The sequence below is a fragment of the Salvelinus alpinus genome, chromosome 1 (genome assembly GCF_045679555.1).
Source record: "Salvelinus alpinus chromosome 1, SLU_Salpinus.1, whole genome shotgun sequence".
Taxonomy (NCBI): Eukaryota; Metazoa; Chordata; class Actinopteri; order Salmoniformes; family Salmonidae; genus Salvelinus; species Salvelinus alpinus.
The window spans coordinates 83623769-83645581 of NC_092086.1; the positions used below are offsets into that span (position 1 = coordinate 83623769).

At 42.3% G+C, this 21813-nt stretch overlaps 1 protein-coding gene and 1 long non-coding RNA gene across 4 annotated transcripts in view; one reads left to right on the forward strand and one right to left on the reverse strand.

The window, feature by feature from the left end:
• LOC139532056 (delta-sarcoglycan-like) overlaps window positions 1-21813 on the reverse strand; it is a 303224-nt gene that overhangs the window by 97035 nt on the left and 184376 nt on the right. For 2 of the 3 annotated variants that reach the window (XM_071329173.1, XM_071329191.1), the window contains exon 1: window positions 1608-2017. The exons of the other annotated variant lie outside the window; for it this stretch is intronic. The gene's annotated coding sequence lies outside the window, so the exon portion shown is untranslated. Of the gene's footprint in view, window positions 1-1607; window positions 2018-21813 lie in introns of those variants that run through there. 3 annotated transcript variants of the gene reach the window in all.
• Window positions 968-14696, forward strand: LOC139532069 (uncharacterized). Its single transcript, XR_011666488.1, has 2 exons — window positions 968-1081; window positions 13645-14696. It is a non-coding gene; the product is annotated as an uncharacterized lncRNA (long non-coding RNA).

The window sequence follows — 21813 nt, forward strand, 5'->3', positions numbered from 1 at the left end:
CAACACTAATATAGAGAGATGTGGAAAGCAGTTTTCACAGGAACTACTTTTGCAGCATCTTGCCAAACTCGACTGGGAAGCACTGGACATCATGTGGCAACTATTCAAAAGTATAATCCACACATTATCTCTGCCTCTCTCTTACACTCTTCCCCTCACTCTCTTTCACTTTTCCTCTCTCTCCTCACTCTCTCTATCTCTGTCTCTTTCTACTCCCCCTCTCTTGCTCTACTCTCTCCCTCTCTGATTTCCAGTGGGCAGAGAAAACATCAGTACACAGTCTAGCTAAATGTTAAACAGATGAGAAGGAGCTCTCATTTTGAAGTGTGTCTGTGCTACATACTGAGCCTTGGCACAGATCCTTCTGAGAAAAACTCAGACATCTTCAACAAGCTCTGTCTCTGGGGCAGACTGGAAAGGAGCTGTTGATTCTCACAGGATTTACATACACATGTGATACAGAGGAAAGGACACCTATTTGGCTTGTTTGCACACTACAAATACAGGAATGCACAGTACAATGCACAATAGAGTTTGCAATGCCAAGCTGATATTGCATACCAAGGCAATACTGTGCTTGCAATACAGTTCTGTACACATGAGATCTGTGGGTGATTTTATTCAGTAACTTTATACAGAATGAATAACACAACATTTGTCCCCATCTCTGTCATCTCAGGTCACTGCTTGCCTGGCTGTGTTTATCCCTCTGAGGAAATAGCTAAATATCACACCTCCTCTACTCCTGACACCCGCCTCTCTGCCTTTGACTCACGTGGTCACAGCAAATATCAACAACGCGAATAAACACTCAACACCTGCTTGGATCCTCGTTGCTATATAAGGGTTTAGGACTGCCCCAATGGACACACAGCATTTGTTGTTCACAACACTATTTTGGGAAGTCTCTGCCAAAGAGCGCCAATCCCCCCCTGAACCCTGCCCACACACATAGACATACCAGTAGCCACAACCCCCTCCTACACTGCTGAAACTACAGTCAGTAGTAAAGTAGTAAAGTATGTAACTCTTCTCAGTGGACCCCCACAACCATAAGCCTGCTGCCTGAACTCTTTCCACAGTAAGTTACTTATTTATAGGAACATGTATCCCATAGGGGCAAAGTAATTGAAACAAAATGTGTTGCCGACAGGACTGATATGGTGAAGTTGGCTAGTCAGTCCCAGCGTACGATCGCTAGCGGCTGTGAGGAGAGAGTTACAGAGCAACACCCTTGAAAATCTTTTTGCGATGATTTTTTCTGAAAAAGTTTGGGCATTACGCCTCCGTAACTTCTCCTGGAAACACATACATTCCCCTCCTCAGTCCAGAGGTCTCCGTGAACAATGGTTATAAAATAGACTTTCGTGAGTGCTGGGAAAAACATGAAGCAAAAACAAACAGTTACTGAGACAAACTAAAATGACTCTTTTCAAAAGAGAAGGGCAAACTTAATTTAGTTTCTTCCGAACAATAAGGCAATAGTGTTCTAAATAAAGAGCAGTCTTCTTCACGCCTACTCCCCATTCCATCACTCAACATTATGAGTAGCAAACTTAAAAGTCCCTGTAAAACAAAAGACAGGAACTGAGCGGAAAAAAACTTACCTCTCCAACCTGTCTTGCTCTCCTTCTCCTATCCCTCTGTCTCTCACTCAGGGCTCTCAGTGATCTCTCACTAAATCAGGGTGTGTCAGGCAGATAAAAGGAGATTGAGCTCCTCTTAAAAAGCTGCATGACAGACTCCAGGCAGCCCCCTTGTCAGCTTTTCCAATAACATGTCCCTGCCCAAGTCGTGAGGTATTTCCTGGACACTACGCACACTCCGTTATCCAAGAGGTCTCGTTGGAGGCTACTCTACTCCACTCTGCTCTGCTACTCGCGGGGACTGGAGATTCTACACCACTCTGCTAAGGCTGCTAGGGCTGAGTTACAGCCTTATGGTCGCCAGACAGATTTAGAAGCCCAGACACATGTGGGAAGTTAAAGAGGCAAGGCTGCCTGGATTGTGACAAGCCTTTCTGACGGTGTGTGTGTGTGTGTATGTGTGTGTGTGAAAGAGGGACTGGAAGAATAGAAAAAATACATTCCCTTCCTCCACTTAATATGCTGTGGCCTGCCAGTCTGTCCAGCAAGGGAGGAAATAACCACAAAGCTTTTCCTACACAGCACTTTCTTTTTTTCTCCTACCAGCCATACCCACAGTGTGGTCAGAGCAGATGAATAATAGTAATCATTGTTTAACAGGCACAGCCCGTTCAGCATTTTAAGTGGTCAGTGAAGACAGCCCACGGACACCAGGGAATGCATGGTGTTGTTGTTGTTGTTGGTGGTGATATGGAGCTTCAGCCGCTTTGGTTGATTATAATTATTTTCAATAAAGGGAAATACCTAACAGGCCTGCAGTAAGAGAAACAACACTCCTCAGCTTTTCGACTTGCTTATGAGGATGTAACCTGCTGTTTGAATACATCTGGGGAGATCTATTTTCCTGTTTTAACAAAAGATTTAAAGATTCCAAGAGGAAGCTGTGAAGACGGGGGTGTTCGATGAAATTAGTGCCTTTTGGGTCCATTTTATATTTTAAGTAGAAATTGTGAAACAATTTTATAAGCCTGTTATATTAAATGAAGTGCCCTTTAATATAGACCACATGGATAATACAATAAATCAATTTTTTTTATATGAATAGAGGCTTGATAAAGTTCTGAAGTTGAGCATTTTGCCATATCCCTCCATCAACCCTGTGTCACTTATAGGAAGATTTTAACCCACTTAATTCCAAAATGTCTCCAAGTTTAACATTCATTGGAAAGACCTAGTTATTTGGCTGCTTTGACTAAATCATTTCAGAAGATTATTATTGATTTCATGTGATTAGTGATTCATTTATGTCTGTCCCTCATTTCAAGGTCAACCCTATTACGTGAGCTGAACTCTCATTTTAATATGGTGAAACGATTCCTTTTTAAATATGTATTTTTCAAAAGAAACATTGAATATCTAATAGTCAAATCATAGATTAAAAAGCAGGTGAGCTGGTTGTACTATTTTTGGCAATTTTCTGGTGGAAAACTGAGCGGGTCGAGCATAACATCTCAACCCTGTTACCCATACTGTAGATAGAGAGGCTAGAAATGTTTTAATAAAAAAAGTGAAGCTTGCATTCAATTGCCCCTCCCTGTAGGACACAACAAGCCTGTCACAAGGAGATTCATTACTTTTTTAAGAAGAATTCGACAATCCCTGTTACAGTCAACCTGGTTACATTATTTGGCACTTAATAGACACTAACTATGTTTATTTATTAGGGAAACTTTTTTTAATTAAGTTGAACATGTGCTTTTTATCACAGAATGTTAAAATTAGGTGAAATCCCTTATTTTTAAGTTATACTTCTTAAAAGGCACCGAATTGGTGGAACGATCCAGGGATAGAAGAGATAGAACACCAAAACAAGAGTATGTCTGAGTTTCAGGAGGGAAAAGCTTTTGCTTACTCCTGTCCTTATTATGTTGTTGTGTGAATCTCACCTCGGAGACAATTCCCCAACCTGTTATGTGTATATCCAGGCTAGAATTGGCTGCGGATCCTCCCAGGGCTCTTTCTTTATTCTGACATGTGTTTGAAAACAACCAATTAGAGTGAGATTCCAGCAACAGGATTTAGAGCTGGTCCAAACACATGGAGCCTTGGTAAATATGGATTGTGACACAGATGTCATCATGAATAAATACCGTTTTTCATTCTTCTACCAACATTCACTACTCTCTCGCTATTTCCCTTCCAAACACCTGCACTACTTCTGAAATATAGGCCAGTAATTCCCTGATTATTTGTGTCATGATTATGATTCCACAATTCATCAAATATGGTATTATGGGGCACTTAATCACAATATTGAAAGGATTCGATTATCGTCTGATCATAGAGCTACTCTATTAAACCAACAGAAAATGTCAAAACATTAGCTGACTATTACAATCATATGTGAGTGAATACCTATAGTTACAGTTGAAGTCGGAAGTTTACATACACTTAGGTTGGAGTCATTAAAACTAGGTTTTCAACCACTCCACAAATTTCTTGATAACAAACTATAGTTTTGGCAAGTCGGTTAGGACATCTACTTTGTGCATGACACAAGAACATTTTTCAACAATTGTTTACAGACAGTATAATTCACTGTATCACAATTCCAGTGGGTCAGAAGTGTACATACACTAAGTTGACTGTGCCTTTAAACAGCTTGGAAAATTCCAGAAAATGATGTCATGGCTTTAGAAGCTTCTGATAGGCCAATTGACATAATTTGAGTCAATTGGAGGTGTACCTGTGGATGTATTTCAAGGCCTACCTTCAAACTCAGTGCCTCTTTGCTTGACATCATGGGAAAATCAAAAGAAATCAGCCAAGACCCCAGAAAAGAATTGTAGACCTCCACAAGTTTGGTTCATCATTGGGAGCAATTTCAAATGCCTGAAGGTACCACGTTCATCTGTACAAACAATAGTGTGCAAGTATAAACACCATGGGACCACGCAGCCGTCATACCGCTCAGGAATGAGATGCGTTCCGTCTCCTAGAGATGAACGTACTTTGGTGCGAAAAGTGCAAATCAATCCCAGAACAACAGCAAAGGACTTTGTGAAGATGGTGGAGGAAACAGGTACAAAAGTATCTATATCCACAGTAAAATTAGTCCTATTTGGACATAACCTGAAAGGCCGCTCAGCAAGGAAAAAGCCACTGCTCCAAAACTGCCATAAAAAAGCCGGACCACGGTTTGCAACTGCACATGGGGACAAAGATTGTACTTTTTGGAGAAATGTCCTCTGGTTTGATTAAACAAAAATAGAACTGTTTGGCCATAATGACGATCGTTATGTTTGAAGGAGAAAGAGGGAGGCTTGCAAGCCGAAGAACACCATCCCAACCGTGAAGCACGGGGGTGGCAGCATCATGTTGTGGGGGTGCTTTGCTGCAGGAGTGACTTGTGCACTTCACAAAATAGATGGCATGAGGTAGGAAAACTATGTGGATATATTGAAGCAACATATCAAGACATCAGTCAGGAAGTTAAAGCTTGGTTGCAAATGGGTCTTCCAAATGGACAATGACCACAAGCATACTTCCAAAGTTGTGGCAAAATGGCTTAAGGACAATGAAGTCAATGTATTGGAGTGGCCATCACAAAACCCTGACCTCAATTCTATAGAAAATGTGTTGGCAGAACTGAAAAAGCATGTGCGAGCAAGGAGGCCTACAAACCTGACTCAGTTACACCAGCTCTGTCAGGAGGAATGGGCCAAAATTCACCCAACTTATTGTGGGAAGCTTGTGGAAGGCTACCTGAAATGTTTGACCCAAGTTAAACAATTTAAAGTCAATTCTACCAAATACCAATTGAGTATATGTAAACTTCTGACCCACTGGGTATGTGGGTCATTATATACTATTATTCTGACATTTCACATTTTTTAAATAAAGTGGTGATCCTAACTGACCTAAGGCAGGGAAATTTTACTGGGATTAAATGTCAGGAATTGTGAAAAACTGTGTTTAAATGTATTTGGCTAAGGTGTATGTAAACTTTCCACTTCAACTGTACATGTCAGCCAATCTTTCTTTTTTCGAGCTAATCTAGCTAACTATAGATGTAGGAACTTAATTTGATCACTCTTTTGTTGCTGAGAATTTTCCTGCACAGCGTTGTGATGTATATAAATTCACTGAAAACCCGGACTTACACACATTTATATTAAATTATTGCACTTTTTATTTAACCTAATTTTGGCCAGCTAATAGACTACCACAGTATGAGTCATAATATCCATAAAACCTAGTGGACAAACAGGGAAATGGTTCCAATCGTTTTTCCACCATTCATTTTCCCGTAGGGGATTTTAGAAACTCTTAAAATAAGGGCTGTGTTTCGTGTAGGCTTACCCTGATGTGATGTTTTGATAAATCTCTCGAGGACAAGGTGACTGATCAATATATTCACCTGTATTTACCTCCAAAAATGAAACGCTAATTAGCTGCTAATGTGGCTATCATAAAGCACTACAAATGCCATAATGATATGGATAAGACTGCCGAATCGAGGCAAAGGTAAAAATCTCTGGATCGACTATTAACTAATGTTCATAGCTAAATGTAGTAATGAATAAATTGGCTACATTTCTTTAAATGGACAATTCTGTGAACTGTCTTGTGCAAGTTTTAAATGGACACAATACCTGTTAGCAAAGGTGTCAGCTAGAGATGACGTGCAGGAGCTTGCAGGGATTTGTTGTTTTGCATGATGTCTACTTTGATGCTAATTAGCATTTTTGAATCTGAGAGTAAATACAGACAAATATATTGATAAAAGTCACGTTGTCCAAGAGAGATTTACACAGTTATCAAAACGTCATGCCAGGGTAAGACTACACAAAACACAGCCCTTAGTGTTTCTAAAACCCCCTACGGGAAAAATGAATGGTGGAAAAACAATTGGAACCATTTCTCTGTTTGACCACTAGGTTTAATAGGTATTATGACACCTCCACTGTGGGGCTCTATAGCCTATCCACCAATCATGCAACATTACGCTCAAATCCTGTTGCTGCAGGATTATTTTGCTGCAACAATACTGGTGAAATTAAGATCCTACATCTGTAACTACATTAACTAGCTGAGCTAACTAGGCTAGCTAACTAACTAGCTCGGCTTCCCCAGCATTGGTCCCATGCAGGCCCTCTGGCTTTGCTGTTTGTTCTGGTCACTCACTGTGTTTGATTCATTTACTGGAGTAATTACTGGGGATTGAAAGTCAATCACTTTCAATCCCCAGTAAGAAGAAGGAGCATGCTTGTACCGACAGGACGCATGGGGAGGGAGTAGCTCTGTTTTGTACCGTCAACACTGTGATTATATGTAGAAGCCAGACAGCATAGTTTAAATTAATCCTTTAAAATTGTTAGATCAATATACAGTGGGGAGAACAAGTATTTGATACACTGCCGATTTTGCAGGTTTTCCTACTTACAAAGCATGTAGAGGTCTGTAATTTTTATCATAGGTACACTTCAACTATGAGAGACGGAATCTAAAACAAAAATCCAGAAAATCACATTGTATGATTTTTAAGTAATTAATTTGCATTTTATTGCATGACATAAGTATTTGATACATCAGAAAAGCAGAACTTAATATTTGGTACAGAAACCTTTGTTTGCAATTACAGAGATCATACGTTTCCTGTAGTTCTTGAATAGGTTTGCACACACTGCAGCAGGGATTTTGGCCCACTCCTCCCTACAGATCTTCTCCAGATCCTTCAGGTTTCGGGGCTGTCGCTGGGCAATACGGACTTTCAGCTCCCTCCAAAGATTTTCTATTGGGTTCAGGTCTGGAGACTGGCTAGGCCACTCCAGGACCTTGAGATGCTTCTTACGGAGCCACTCCTTAGTTGCCATGGCTGTGTGCTTCGTGTCGTTGTCATGCTGGAAGACCCAGCCACGACCCATCTTCAATGCTCTTACTGAGGGAAGGAGGTTGTTGGCCAAGATCTCGCGATACATGGCCCCATCCATCCTCCCCTCAATACGGTGCAGTCGTCCTGTCCCCTTTGCAGAAAAGCATCCCCAAAGAATGATGTTTCCACCTCCATGCTTCACGGTTGGGATGGTGTTCTTGGGGTTGTACTCATACTTCTTCTTCCTCCAAACACGGCGAGTGGAGTTAGACCAAAAAGCTCTATTTTTGTCTCATCAGACCACATGACCTTCTCCCATTCCTCCTCTGGATCATCCAGATGGTCATTGGCAAACTTCAGACGGGCCTGGACATGCACTGGCTTAAGCAGGGGGACCTTGCGTGCGCTGCAGGATTTTAATCCATGACGGCGTAGTGTGTTACTAATGGTTTTCTTTGAGACTGTGGTCCCAGCTCTCTCCCGGTCATTGACCAGGTCCTGCCGTGTAGTTCTGGGCTGATCCCTCACCTTCCTCATGATCATTGATGCCCCACGAGGTGAGATCTTGCATGGAGCCCCAGACCGAGGGTGATTGACCGTCATCTTGAACTTCTTCCATTTTCTAATAATTGCGCCAACAGTTGTTTCCTTCTCACCAAGCTGCTTGCCTATTGTCCTGTAGCCCATCCCAGCCTTGTGCAGGTCTACAATTTTATCCCTGATGTCCTTACACAGCTCTCTGGTCTTGGCTATTGTGGAGAGGTTGGAATCTGTTTGATTGAGTGTGTGGACAGGTGTCTTTTATACAGGTAACGAGTTCAAACAGGTGCAGTTAATACAGGTAATGAGTGGAGAACAGGAGGGCTTCTTAAAGAAAAACTAACAGGTCTGTGAGAGCCGGAATTCTTACTGGTTGGTAGGTGATCAAATACTTATGTCATGCAATAAAATGCAAATTAATTATTTAAAAATCATACAATGTGATTTTTTGGATTTTTTTTTTAGATTCCGTCTCTCACAGTTGAAGTGTACCTATGATAAAAATGACAGACCTCTACATGCTTTGTAAGTAGGAAAACCTGCAAAATCGGCAGTGTATCAAATACTTGTTCTCCCCACTGTATCCCCAAGCAACCGGGAGAGAATGAGCAGTCAGTTATATATAATGGCGAACCAATCTGTGGGCAAATGGCTTCCTTACAGGAAAAAACAAAGTACTTGGAGATACAAATGAGAGCAATGCAGAGCTGAAGGATGTCCATGAAAACATAGCAAAAATGCTCTCAATGCTCACCAAAACACACAAACTTTTAAAATCGTTTGTTAAAAAAGTAGATTTGCTCGAAAGGAAAGTAGAGTCTATCATGTCAGATATGCATATACAGGGTGCGCATGTGGACGAACAAGACAACAAAATGTACCTTTTGGTAAATAAATCTACCAACTTTAGAAGATGTACTGGACCAGCTAGAAACTGAGACAAAATAATATGAGAATATTGTCCCTACCAGAATACGAGGAAAAATTAGACCTTTCCAGCTATGTAATCAAGCTGATATTGGAGAAGCTTGGGGTGGATGTATCACCGGAGGATCTGGAGTGATGCCATCAGATCGACGTGAAATAGGAAATAGCCTCGCATGGTAATCTTAAAGCTGTGGAAATATCAGACAAAAGTAAACATTCTGAAGGCACAAGGGGGGGAGAAAATCAAAATCCATGACCAGTCCATTTGATTTGTCGAGGACGTGTCTATTAAGCTTAGAAAAAAAGGCAATCAATTCATTCCAATCAGACAGTCAGTGGAGGAAAAAAAAGACTCAAGTCTCAACTCCGATTCCCGGCAGTGCTGTGGGTATGGAATTCAGTACTTCCTAGGTTCATGTATCAAACTGTTAAATTGTAACAATAAAATAATAACAAAGCTTATAAGCAACAGAAGGGCAAAAGTCTTACCAGACTTGATACATATCAATAAAAAGGGTTTATTATCATGTTTCAGGTAAGACCAAAGCGCAGACTGTGTTGAGGTAACAATGTTTATTACAACAACAAGGGCAGGCAAACGACAGGTCAAGGCAGGCAGGGATCGATAATCCAGAGTAGAGTGGCAAAGGTACAGGACGGCAGGCAGGCACAGGGTCAGGGGCTGGCAGAGTGGTCAGGCAGGCAGGCTCCGAGTCAGGACAGGCAAGGGTCAAAACCAGGAGGCCGAGAAAAAGAGAGACTGGGGAAAAGCAAGAGCTGAGACAAAACGCTGGTTGACAAACAGGACAAACTGGCACAGACAGACATAAAACACAGGTAATAATGCCCAGGGGATAAGTGGGGAAGATGGGTGACACCTGGAGGGGGGTGGAGACAAGCACAGGGCCAGGTGAAACAGATCAGGGCGTGGCATTTATAAAAAATAGACACTTGCAAAAAAATACAAGAACATGTTTCAGTTTAATACAACACGTAAAAAAACAACATATACATTCATCAATAATGACTGTTGATAACCAAAAAGGCTTTCAACCCTCTTGAATGGCCTTTTCTATTCAAAACACTGGAAGCTTCCAACTGTCCAGCTGAAATAATACATTTTATAAAAAATATTGTAAATGTCCTAAAGCAAAAATAGACACACATATACACAAATAATACATTATCTGATGGAATTGCTCTCCCCCTCCGGTTTGGACTGGCAATTGAACTACTTGCAGAAAGAATTAGACCGGATCCAAATATTACCGGTATCAGTATTGGTAAACATCAATATAAACTAAACTTAATTGAAGATGATTTCCTGATATACCTGACCAATATTGAAAATGTGATGCCTTTTTGCTCAAAATATTTTCAGAATCAAAAAAATCTCAGAATAGAAAATTAGTGTGGAAATAAACTAAACAAGGGCAATAGGAAAAAGAACAACTCACGATCTACATCAATCCTTTAAGTGGACCACAAAACAAATTAAATACTTATGATGCTTAATAAGTGACAAAAAAACAAATATATAAAGATAACTGTATTCCATTAATCAACAATATGAAACCAGATCAAATTAAATGGAATAATCTCCCCATAAATCTTACACGTAGAATAAACCTCTTTAGAATGGCATGGCTGCCAAAGTTTTTGCATTTATTTTTGGTAATACCAGTTACCCCACAGAAGACATTCCACAGAAGACAGTCCACAGACCCACTCCAAAAGTCTTTCGGAGCCATCATCGACTCAGTGGGTTTTGTCCAACATGTCTCTGGACCTACTCACTGCCACAGTCATACTCTGGACCTAGTTTTGTCCCATGGAATAAATGTTGTAGATCTTAATGTTTTTCCACATAATCCTGGACTATCGGACCACCATTTTATTACGTTTGCAATCGCAACAAATAATCTGCTCAGACCCCAACCAAGGAGCATCAAAAGTCGTGCTATAAATTCTCAGACAACACAAAAATTCCTTGATGCCCTTCCAGACTCCTTCTGCCTACCCAAGGACATCAGAGGACAAAAATCAATTAACCACCTAACTGAGGAACTCAATTTAACCTTGCGCAATACCCTAGATGCAGTTGCACCCCTAAAAACGAAAAACATTTGTCATAAGAAACTAGCTCCCTGGTATACAGAAAATACCCGAGCTTTGAAGCAAGCTTCCAGGAAATTGGAACGGAAATGGCGCCACACCAAACTGGAAGTCTTCCGACTAGCTTGGAAAGACAGTACCGTGCAGTACCGAAGAGCCCTCACTGCTGCTCGATCATCCTACTTTTCCAACTTAATCGAGGAAAATAAGAACAATCCAAAATTTATTTTTGATACTGTTGCGAAACTAACTAAAAAGCAGCATTCCCCAAGAGAGGATGGCTTTCACTTCAGCAGTAATAAATTCATGAACTTCTTTGAGGAAAAGATCATGACCATTAGAAAGCAAATTACGGACTCCTCTTTGAATCTGCGTATTCCTCCAGGGCTTAGCTGTCCTGGATCCGCACAGCTCTGCGAGGGCCTGGGATCGGGAGAGACACTTAAGTGTTTTAGTACTATATCTCTTGACACAATGATGAAAATAATCATGGCCTCTAAACCTTCAAGCTGCATACTGGATCCTATTCCTACTAAACTGCTGAAGGAGCTGCTTCCTGTGCTTGGCCCTCCTATGTTGAACATAATAAACAGCTCTCTATCCACCGGATGTGTACCAGACTCACTAAAAGTGGCAGTGATAAAGCCTCTCTTGAAAAAGCCAAACCTTGACCCGGAAAATATAAAAAACTATCGGCCTATATCGAATCTTCCATTCCTCTCAAAAAATTTTGAAAAAGCTGTTGCGCAGCAACTCACTGCCTTTCTGAAGACAAACAATGTATACGAAATGCTTCAGTCTGGTTTTAGACCCCATCATAGCACTGAGACTGCACTTGTGAAGGTGGTAAATGACCTTTTAATGGCGTCAGACCGAGGCTCTGCATCTGTCCTCGTGCTACTAGACCTTAGTGCTGCCTTTGACACCATCGATCACCATATTCTTTTGGAGAGACTGGAAACCCAAATTGGTCTACACGGACAAGTTCTGGCCTGGTTTAGATCTTACCTGTCGGAAAGATATCAGTTTGTCTCTGTGAATGGTCTGTCCTCTGACAAATCAACTGTACATTTCGGTGTTCCTCAAGGTTCCGTTTTAGGACCACTATTGTTTTCACTATATATTTTACCTCTTGGGGATGTTATTCGAAAACATAATGTTAACTTTCACTGCTATGCGGATGACACACAGCTGTACATTTCAATGAAACATGGTGAAGCCCCAAAATTGCCCTCGCTAGAAGCCTGTGTTTCAGACATAAGGAAGTGGATGGCTGACAACTTTCTACTTTTAAACTCGGACAAAACAGAGATGCTTGTTCTAGGTCCCAAGAAACAAAGAGATCTTCTGTTAAATCTGACAATTCATCTTGATGGTTGTAAAGTCGTCTCAAATAAAACTGTGAAGGACCTCGGCGTTACTCTTGACCCTGATCTCTCTTTTGACGAACACATCAAGACTGTTTCAAGGACAGCTTTTTTCCATCTACGTAACATTGCAAAAATCAGAAATTTTCTGTCCAAAAATGATGCAGAAAAATTAATCCATGCATTTGTTACTTCTAGGTTAGACTACTGCAATGCTCTACTTTCCGGCTACCCGGATAAAGCACTAAATAAACTTCAGTTAGTGCTAAATACGGCTGCTAGAATCCTGACTAGAACCAAGAAATTTGATCACATTACTCCAGTGCTAGCTTCCCTACACTGGCTTCCTGTTAAGGCAAGGGCTGATTTCAAGGTTTTACTGTTAACCTATAAAGCGTTACATGGGCTTGCTCCTACCTATCTTTCCGAGTTGGTCCTGCCGTACATACCAATACGTACGCTACGGTCACAAGACGCAGGCCTCCTAATTGTCCCTAGAATTTCTAAGCAAACAGCGGGAGGCAGGGCTTTCTCCTATAGATCTCCATTTTTATGGAACAGTCTGCCTACCCATGTGAGAGACGCAGACTCGGTCTCAACCTTTAAGTCTTTACTGAAGACTTATCTCTTCAGTAGGTCATATGGTTGAGTGTAGTCTGGCCCAGGAGTGTGAAGGTGAACGGAAAGGCTCTGGAGCAACGAACCGCCCTTGCTGTCTCTGCCAGGCCGGTTCCCCTCTCTCCACTGGGATTCTCTGCCTCTAACCCTGTTACAGGGGCTGAGTCACTGGCTTGCTGGTGCTCTTTCATGCCGTCCCTAGGAGGGGTGCGTCACTTGAGTGGGTTGAGTTACTGACGTGATCTTCCTGTCTGGGTTGGCGCCCCCCCTTGGTTTGTGCTGTGGTGGAGACCTTTGTGGGTTATACTCGGCCTTGTCTCCGGATTGTAATGTTGGTGGTTGAGGATTTCCCTCTAGTGGTGCGGGGGCTGTGCTTTGGCAAAGTGGGTGGGGTTATATCCTTCCTGTTTGGCCCTGTCCGGGGGTTTCTTCGGATGGGGCCACAGTGTCTCCTGACCGCTCCTGTCTCAGCCTCCAGTATTTATGCTGCAGTAGTTTATGTGTCGGGGGGCTAGGGTCAGTTGGTTACCTGGAGTACTTCTCCTGTCTTATCCAGTGTCCTGTGTGAATTTAAGTATGCTCTCTCTAATTCTTTCGTTCTCTCTTTCTCTCTGAGAACCTGAGCCCTAGGACCATATGTCAGGACTACCGGGCATGATGACACCTTGCTGTCCCCAGTCCGCCTGGCCTTGCTGCTATTCCAGTTTCAACTATTCTGCCTGCAGTTACGGAACCCCTACCTGTCCCAGACCTGCTGTTTTCAACTCTTAATGATCGGCTATGAAAAGCCAACTGAGATTTATTCCTGATTATTATTTGACCATGCTTGTCATTTATGAACATTTTGAAAATCTTGGCGCTCTCTAATTTTCTCCTTCTCTCTTTCTTTCTCTCGGAGGACCTGAGCCCTAGGACCATACGCCGGGACTACCGGCCGTGGTGACTCCTTGCTGTCCCCAGTCCGCCTGGCCTTGCTGCTATTCCAGTTTCAACTGTTCTGCCTGCGGTTATGGAACCCCTACCTGTCCCAGACCTGCTGTTTTCAACTCTTAATGATCGGCTATGAAAAGCCAACTGAGATTTATTCCTGATTATTATTTGACCATGCTTGTCATTTATGAACATTTTGAAAATCTTGGCTCTCTCTAATTTTCTCCTTCTCTCTTTCTTTCTCTCGGAGGACCTGGGCCCTAGGACCATGCGTCGGGACTGCCGCCCGTGGTGACTCCTTGCTGTCCCCAGTCCACCTGGCCTTGCTGCTATTCCAGTTTCAGCTGTTCTGCCTGCGGTTATGGAACCGCCACCTGTCCCAGACCTGTTGTTTTTCAACTCTTGATGATCGGCTATGAAAAGCCAACTGAAAATTATTCATGATTATTATTTGACCATGCTTGTCACTTATGAACACTTTTGAACATCTTGGCATAGTTCTGTTATAATCTCCACCCGGCACAGCCAGAAGAGGACTGGCCACCCCTCATAGCCTGGTTCCTCTCTAGGTTTCTTCCTAGGTTTTGGCCTTTCTAGGGAGTTTTTCCTAGCCACCGTGCTTCTACACCTGCATTACTAGCTGTTTGGGGTTTTAGGCTGGGTGTCTGTACAGCACTTCGAGATATTAGCTGATGTACGAAGGGCTATATAAAATAAATAAAATTGAAATTTACAAAAGTATATTCGTCATAATTGACTTTATATGGGCAAATACAATTCATTGAATTAAAAGGAAAGTTTTACATCTTCCTAAGTCTGAAGGTGATTTTAACCTTCCAGACTTGGAATTGTATCAACTCGCTAGCCAAGGCTTTTACTTGCGACATATTGTTAAATGCACTGAAGACAAGCAATGGGTACATATTGAAGATGCACATGCTCATCCCCAGAATCTTTTTCGTGTCTATTTTCAAAGGATAAAGCTAAGAACATTAGCAACTTCATACTTAAGAACACTATAACAATATGGAAGAAAATGAAACATTTTCTACAACAACAAATATCACTCCCTAAAAACCACAACCTTATGGAACAATCATTCGAAGCTTTTCAGAATTCACCCATAAATAGGTCCACATGGAGAATTAAATCCATTAAATCCACATGGAGAATTAAAAATTAGTTTTTTATTTTATTTAACTATGCAAGTCAGTTAAGAACAAATTGACGGCCTAGGAAGCCTTTGTGCAAGGAGGAGCACTGCCAGAGCCCTGCAAAATGACCTCCAGCAGGCCACAAATGTGCATGTGTCAGCATATGGTCTCACAAGGGGTCTGAGGATCTCATCTCGGTACCTAATGGCAGTCAGGCTACCTCTGGCGAGCACATGGAGGGCTGTGCGGCCCCACAAAGAAATGCCACCCCACACCATGACTGACCCACCGCCAAACCGGTCATGCTGGAGGATGTTGCAGGCAGCAGAACGTTCTCCACGGCGTCTCCAGACTCTGTCACGTCTGTCACATGTGCTCATGTGCTCAGTGTGAACCTGCTTTCATCTGTGAAGAGCCCAGGGCGCCAGTGGCGAATTTGCCAAACTTGGTGTTCTCTGGCAAATGCCAAACGTCCTGCACGGTGTTGGGCTGTAAGCACAACCCCCACCTGTGGACGTCGGGCCCTCATACCACCCTCATGGAGTCTGTTTCTGACCGTTTGAGCAGACACATGCACATTTGTGGCCTGCTGGAGGTCATTTTGCAGGGCTCTGGCAGTGCTCCTCCTTGCACAAAGGCGGAGGTAGCGGTCCTGCTGCTGGGTTGTTGCCCTCCTACGGCCTCCTCCACGTCTCCTGATGTACTGGCCTGTCTCCTGGTAGCGCCTCCATGCTCTGGACACTACGCTGACAGACACAGCAAACCTTCTTGCCACAGCTCGCATTGATGTGCCATCCTGGATGAGCTGCGCTACCTGAGCCACTTGTGTGGGTTGTAGACTCCGTCTCATGCTACCACTAGAGTGAAAGCACCGCCAGCATTCAAAAGTGACCAAAACATCAGCCAGGAAGCATAGGAACTGAGAAGTGGTCTGTGGTCACCACCTGCAGAACCACTCCTTTATTGGGGGTGTCTTGCTAATTGCCTATAATTTCCACCTTTTGTCTATTCCGTTTGCACAACAGCATGTGAAATTTATTGTCAATCAGTGTTGCTTCCTAAGTGGACAGTTTGATTTCACAGAAGTGTGATTGACTTGGAGTTACATTGTGTTGTTTAAGTGTTCCCTTTATTTTTTTTAGCAGTGTATATTACTATAAAAATCAATCTTTCATGAAATCACACATGAAAGACACCAAATTAAAGCTACACATGTTGTGAATCCAGCCAACATGTCTGATTTCAAAAAGGATTTACGGCGAAAGCACACCAAACGATTATGTTAGCTCAGTACATAGGCACAGAAAAACACAGCCATTTTCCCAGCCAAAGATAGTAGTCACAAAAAGCAGGAATAGAGATAAAATTAATCACTAACCTTTGATGATCTTCATCAGATGACACTCATAGGACATCATGTTACACAATACATTTATGTTTTGTTCGATAATGTGCATATTTACATCCACAAATCTCGGTTTACATTGGCGCCATGTTCAGAAATGCCTCCAAATATCAGGAGAAATTGCAGAGAGCCACGTCAAATAACAGAAATACTCATCATAAACTTTGATGAAAGATACATGTTTTACATAGATTTAAAGATACACTTGTTCTTAATGCAACCGCTGTGTCAGATTTCAAAAAAACTTTACGGAAAAAGCACACCATGCAATAATCTGAGACGGCGCTCAGATATAACAACATTTCTCCGCCATGTTGGAGTCAACAGAAATACGAAATTACATCATAAATATTCCCTTACCTTTGATGATCTTCATCAGAATGCACTCCCAGGAATCCTAGTTCCACAATAAATCGTTGTTTTGTTCGATAATGTCCATTATTTATGTCTAAGTAGCTACTTTTGCTAGCATGTTTAGTGCACATGTCCAAACGCTCGCGCAGAACTCGGACGAAAACTTCAAAAAGTTATATAACAGGTCGAGTAAACTGGTCAAACTAAGTAGAGAATCAATATTCAGGATGTTGTTATCATAACTATCCAATAACGTTCCAACCGGAGAATTCCTTTCTGTCTCTGGAAGTTATGGAAAGCAAGACGATATCGTTTGGAACGCTAATGACCAGGAACTGGCATTCTGCCAGACCAATGACTGAAACACCTCCCATCCGGCTCAACATCACAGTAGAGGCTTCATTCCACATTCTACAGACTGGTGACATCTAGTGGAAGGCGTAGAAAGTGCAAACAAATTCATATCTTACAGGGAATTGAATAGGCGATGAGTTGAACATCGACCAGCCTCAGAATTCTCACTTCCTGTTTGGATTTTTTCTCAGGTTTTTGCCTGCCACATGAGTTCTGTTATACTCACAGACATCATTCAAACAGTTTTAGAAACTTCAGAGTGTTTCATATCCAATAGTAATAATAATATGCATATATTAGCATATGGGACAGAGTAGGAGGCAGTTCACTATGGGCACGCAATTAATCAAAAAGTGAAAATGCTGCCCCCTATCACAAAGAAGTTGGGCTCAAAAGAGTAACTTCAAACCGAGGAACTGCAAATAGCAAGAGGTAATACCATTTCTTGGTTAGCTTTGAGGACTTCAACAAGCACTCACAATTGGGTATTTATAGGCATATGTATCAGGGTAAGTTTCATGGAACATGATAGTACACTTCACACAAAGGTTTCATGGAACATGATAGTACACTTCACACAAAGTATTTGCTGGGAGAAGTACCACAAAGCAACTGAGTCTACGATATAAATGGAATCTTAGATATAGTTGGAATCATTTCTTTACAGCCTGATACTTCTAAAACGTTAAGATATTTTCCATATCCTCTCTTAACTCTACTGCTCTTTCTCCATAACTGAAAGTGGAGACATTGAAATCACTGAGAATCAATCAGTACGCCACTCACGGCAACCTATGCAAAGCAGATAAGAGGATACCTGCACTGTTTCTAACTTCTCTCCCCATCTTGTGTTGTGGTGCCCAGGAAAAAGTGTCTACAATTACTTTTTACAACATTAAATTGTTTTGCTACACATTAGCCTCTGCATTTAAATGTACATTGTAAGCAGATACACTCATTGAATGGTGATAATGTAATGCGGGCCTACCAGACGAGCTAAATGCCTTATGCTCGCTTCGAGGCAAGCAACACTGAAGTATGCACGAGAGCACCAGCTGATCTGGATGTGTGATAACGCTCTCGGTAGCCGATGTGAACAGGTCAACATTCACAAAGCCGCTGGGCCAGACGGATTAAAAGGAAGTGTACTCAAAGCATGTGCTGACCAACTGTCAAGTGTCTTCACTTACATTTTCAACCTCTCCCTGACCGAGTCTGTAATACCTACATGTTTCAAGCAGACCACCATAGTCCGTGTGCCCAAGGAAGCAAAGGTAACCTGACTAAATTATTACCGCCCCGTGGCACTCACGTCGGTAGCCATGAAGTGCTTTGAAAGGCTGGTCATGGCTCACATCAACAGCATCCTCCCGGACACCCTAGACCCACTCCAATTCGCATACCGCCCCAACAGATCCACAGATGACGCAATCTCAATTGCACTCGACACTGCCCTTTCTCACCTGGACAAAAGGAACACTTATGTGAGAATGTTGTTCATTGACTGCCAGTTCTCTGACCTCCTCCCTATAGGCTGTCTCGTCGTTGTCGGTGATTAGGCCTACTACTGTTGTGTCATCTGCAAACTTAATGATGGTGTTGGAATCGTGCCTGGCCATGCAGTCATGAGTGAACAGGGAGTACAGGAGGGGACTGAGCAAGCACCCCTGGTCCTCGGGTTGAGGATTAGCATGGAGTATGTGTTGTTACCTACCCTTACCACCTGGGGGCGGTTCGCCAGGAAGTTCAGGATCCAGCTGCAGAGGAAGGTGTTTAGTCCCAGAGTCCATTAGCTTAGTGATGAGCTTTGAGGGCACCATGGTGTTGAACGCTGAGCTGTAGTCAAATAATAGCATGTCTTTTTTCGTTATGTGTCAAGAAGACTAGCTGTCTCCATTGGCGTCGGCTAATGGGAATCCAAATAAAATCAAATAAAAATACAATTCAGAATAAAATTCCAGAAGAGATAGTTTTGAATAAACATGTCTGGTACATTTTCCACAGTCCATTGTTTAAGTCGGAGCTATTCTCCTAGCATCTCGTATGGCATCTGAGCAAGGTATTTCATGCATTGTCCCCCAAAAAAACTTAATTGAATGTGTTTGCTTCTTTAATCAATCATTCACTGTTCTTTGGATCTTTGGATGTGAATGGCTATTTCTGGGTATTGAATACTAGTGTGCTCTGGAACCTACTGCTTTGAATCTTGCTTTGTCCAAACTGCTGTTTCAGTGGATAGAAGACTGTATGTCGCTCTGGATAAGAGCATCTGCTAAATAACAAAAATTTAAAATATAAGACTGTGAGAATGGATTTGAAGCAGATGTCTTACATAGAGACAGGGCAAGGTAATAATCATAGTGCTCTGCCAGGATAGGAGTCTTATTAGACATAATGGAAATCTCATCATTCCAGTATCACCGGAATAGGATAAAGTTCCCTCTAGATACTGATCTGAGGTCAGCTTAGCATTTTAGTTGCCATAGTGGTTAAAGGGTAGGCTGATCCTAAATCTGTGCCAAAGGGAACTACTATCCAGAGCGGCAACACCAGAGTAAGATAACGTTGCCACCAGACAATGATCTGAGGCCAGTTAAGACATTGATAGCTAAGGTGAAGCTGATCCTAAATCTGTTCATATGGGAAACTTTGAGCCAGAGCCGTAACACCAGTGGCATCACATCCTGCCTCACATTGTTTTTGTTCTCCTACACCACATGACACTGTTTCAATTCATTGGTAGACACCCAAAAGTGCTCCTCAGGAGTCGCTAATAGAATTAGCATCTGTCATTCCAGGCCTGTGCCTTCATGTTTCACTCTCCCCCCATAGCTAGTGGAGAGGGAAATAAAGAAACATATTGCTCCCATTATATCTTGGCATTTTCCATAGAAATGTACTGACTGTGTTCCGTTGGAGCAGGGAATGATGTAGGCCAAGATGATGGCTTTGGCAGCCTGAGACAGGAGCGCTCCGACGAGCTAACACTCCAGTGGAGGACAATAGAAAATGTTCCAGTCACAGTTTAGAGACTGCAGCGTTAAACGTTCCTTGGCACTGTTACTATTGTTTAACTGTTCAGTGAGTCAGAAATGAAGGGGCCTTTTGTAGAGATTTGATTGTTGCTGGTTTTGGACAGATTGGAGCCGAGGGCACACACAGATGCAGCCAAGTGCACACACAGATAACACACACACACATATAGTACAAACACCCACACAGACAGGAACACACACAGACACACCTCACACACACCAATACGTCTAATAGCCACGCACACACTCATTGACATCTGACGGACCCCTGAACCAGGGTTTCTGTTAGGAAAAAATGGTGCTGGACAACGTGATCTGAAAGATTTTAATTTACCCATTGTCATTGGGTGCATGACCTAATGGGCGTCCACCCATGGTGCTCAGAATGACAGAAATCACATTACAATTTATCTTAATGAAACCACCAATAAAAAGTAAAATTTCAAACATTTACCAAATTGCAATTCGTGGGAAAACACAATTTTAAACTGCACACCTGATGTGAGCGGTTCCATATGTGACAGAGATGAAAATCTCCATTAGAAACTTACACTGAGTGTACCAAACATGCTCTTTCCCTGACATAGACTGACCAGGTTGTGACGACCCTCGAACTCTGTCTGCCTAATTCTTTCTTTCTGCTCTTGTTCTCTTTAACAGGATGTCAGTTGGCAGAGCTGGGAGGGTCCTCAGCGAAATTGGACACACCTGGACACGGGTGTGTCCCGGGGATAAACACACCTTTCCCCCATACATCGAGGTGACTCTCTCCATGCAAGACACACTGCTCGTTTTTTTGTGACATTTTGGGGCTTCTTTGTGTTAGTTTTATTTTGGAACCCAGTGAACAGGTCAGGCTTCCCTAGCCACAGGCAGAAAAGTTGAAACTTTAGCTCCCTATCCTCCAAACTCACTAAACGTGGCAGTAATAAAGCCTCTCTTGAAAAATCAAAACCTTGACCCGGAAATCGAATCTCCCATTCCTCTCAAAACATTTTGAAAAAGCTTCGTTCCCGAAGACAAATGATTCATACAAAATGCTTCAGTCTGGTTTTAGACCCCATCATAGCACTGAGACTGCACTCGTGAAGGTGGTAAATTACCTTTTAATGGCGTCAGACCAAGACTCTGCATCTGTCCTGGTGCTCATAGACCTTAGTGCTGCTTTTGACACCATCGATCACCACATTATTTTGGAGAGATTAGAAACCCTAATTGGTCTACACAGACAAGTTCTTGCCTGGTTTAGATCTTATCTGTCGGAACAATATCAGTTCGTCTCTGTGGATAGTTTGTCCTCTGACAAATCAATTGCAAGTTTCTGCGTTCCTCAACGTTCCATTTTAGGCCCACTATTGTTTTCACTATATATTCCTACTCTTCGTGATGCCATTCGGAAACACAATGTCAACTTTCACTGCTAAGCGGATGACACACAGCTGTACATTTCGATGAAACATCAATATACCCTGGAAGCCTATGTTTCAGACATTAGGAAGTCGATGGTGGCAATTTTTTTTATTTTAAACTCGAACAAAACAGAGATACTAGTT